The following is a 2,554-nucleotide window of genomic DNA, read 5'->3' as shown; positions in this document are numbered from 1 at the left end:
AAAGTTGAAAGAGTGAAATCATTTAATTGTATGACTCCTCTGATGTGTTGCATTGTAGACTTTAAGTAAGCATATGACTTTCCCAGCAAAGATGCCCTCTCCACATTTTATCGCAGGACAAGGTATGATTCTTCTCTGTCATAACCAGTTACTACAGTAGATGTTCAAGAGTTAAGTTCACCAACAAGATCAGGGTCTTTTGAATACCCCACCTGCAATGGGGATAATACCTAAATTCACAAATAAGGTTTAAGATCAGAAATTTGTCATAGCTGCCCAATCTTTTGTAGACAGATCTGTTTTCTCCATGCCACGTGGTGCAAGGATACAAGGTGGCTCTGAGTCAGGAGCTGAGCAGCCACCACTAGCACTGCTCTGTGCTGAAGTTAATAAACACTTTTCATAGTCAGTCTGGGAAACACCAGCAAAGATACCTTGAGGCATTTGGTGTTTTATATCTAGCTCTGCTACAAACTCGTAGGGTAATGGTAGGTGACTGCCTGTATGGACAAGTTAGGATCATCTGAACTAGTAAATTTTCAGTTCACTCACTAGAGCAAATAAAGAAATTGCCCCGAACAACCCCTGTTTCTCATTGGTTGGACTATGCAGAAACTCATTTCTGATTCTGGATTTTCATGTGGGTATGCCATGGGCTGATAGCAATGTGGCAGCTGTATCTGCCAAATCTGGCTTGAAAATGAAGACAGGAAGCACCACATTGTCCACTGAATTGAGGGATAACACATTGTAGCTCCACCTCAAGCCTTAATAATATGTCCAGGAAATGGACCAAGTTGGCACAACACGCAGCAGCAGCAGGAAGGAGACGTTGAGTGCTAGTGCCTGCACTGCAGACCCCTTGGAGCATCCTCTTCCTCCTCTGAAGCTGCACCAGAGATGGCATACAGGATCTACCAAACCCATCACCAGCATTGTGTCAGTACCTGGAGAAGTAATGAGCACTGTGAAATAGTTCACTTTGGATGAACGGCAAGGAAACCTGTTGACCAAACATTCTCAGCCCATCCTGTGTGCTCCTCTGACCTCCACACCAGTGGCACAGCCCATGTAATCTGTCCTTCCCTCAATCTTAGGGAAGCCTGTCCTGTGGCTTCTCCCACTCCCTGGCATGTCTGGTAGACAAATCAAACTTCCATATGGTGCATTTGGCAAGAGGTGCCTGTCTGGAGAGCACAGCAGATGGTCTTTAAGGAACAAGATTGTGGTTGCTCCCCACGATGCCTCATTGCAGAGAGTGCAGCAGAAAGACAGTGAGCATCTACTTTCCAGTTCTATATTATGTACTTTTTACAGGAGTCTCCATGGTCTCAGGGCAGTGGCGGAGAGGGAATAGCTGAAATACTTAGCCCAGCACCTGAGACCAAGGTGAGAAGCATTTCCCAGAGTGTAATCATTCCCAGGGTAGGACCTACAACAATTCCCACACCATCCTTCCAGACAGCAATCTGCCACCCTCTGAGCTCAGGCAGCTCAGCCTCTCCTCAAAGCATCGCCAGTGCAGCCCTGCCCTTTCCTATCCTGCCTCCTTTCAACCCCGTCTCTTTCTCCACAGCAGCTCTTCCTCCACAGGCTTTCTCCTTTGCTGCCCTACCTGCACTCCTCAGATTGAGGGTAAATGCAGTTAAACCAGCACAGGCATCATCTTCTTTTCTCCACTCGCCTTTTCTGGGAAACTTTCTAATTTCACACTAAAATCCATAGACAACTGAAATTTTGGCAGTTTCAACAGGAATAATAAGACTGCTTTCACTGTTGCAAATTTGCCTTTTTGCTGTCCTACCTTCTGTCAACGCTACCAGCATCTTACCTGCCTTTACATCAAACACTAAGTGCAGCCTGCAAATTTAAGCCTGCACAAGCCGGCTCACCCTCCCCTCGACCTGTTTACCATCCATTTGCTACATTACACAGGATTTAAAGCAAGGATACATTTTTTCTTGTTTTGTGTTTACATTAGAGAGATTGGTATCAGTTTAATTAAATCATCTCAAAATAATTTCGTAGCAGGCACTGTTTTCCTTGTGCAGACAGCAGCAGAGCACGGAGCCAGTGTAGCTCCATCCAGCTCTGCTGCGGTGGGGCTGAGCCAGCTGGGCAAGGAGGAGTGCCTGCAGCAATGCAGCTTGGGGTCATTGCCTCCAGCAGCACTGCCAGAAGGAGAACTTGGAAATTCCAGCAACTCTTCCTGGAAAGGTGTCCTTTGTAAACATGCAGGAAACCTTAAAAGGAAGCCTGGTGCCATCACTGCAAGGCAGGCTATAAAATAGGGCACAGAAGGCATGTTTCTCCTAAATCCCAGCGCTTTTTTGCTATTTATGCACCACAACATCCATTGCTTTCATTTGTGCAGAGCGCTATTTTCAGTTCTCCAACTTTTTTCGGGCGCTTTTCCCTTACCAGCCAGGCCTTATGTGGTACACCAGTGTTAATCCACAGCTGTCCTGGCACCACCTGCTGATCTAGTCCTCCCCTTTTTTTTCCTCTTATGTTTTTCAGAAATTAGTAGAGGGGCCTGGAGTTCTGACTGTTT

The sequence above is a fragment of the Corvus brachyrhynchos genome, unplaced genomic scaffold, assembly GCF_000691975.1.
Source record: "Corvus brachyrhynchos isolate BGI_N302 unplaced genomic scaffold, ASM69197v1 scaffold1, whole genome shotgun sequence".
NCBI lineage: Eukaryota > Metazoa > Chordata > Aves > Passeriformes > Corvidae > Corvus > Corvus brachyrhynchos.
The sequence above is the reverse complement of the archived record's forward strand: the minus strand, read 5'-3'. Positions refer to the sequence as shown.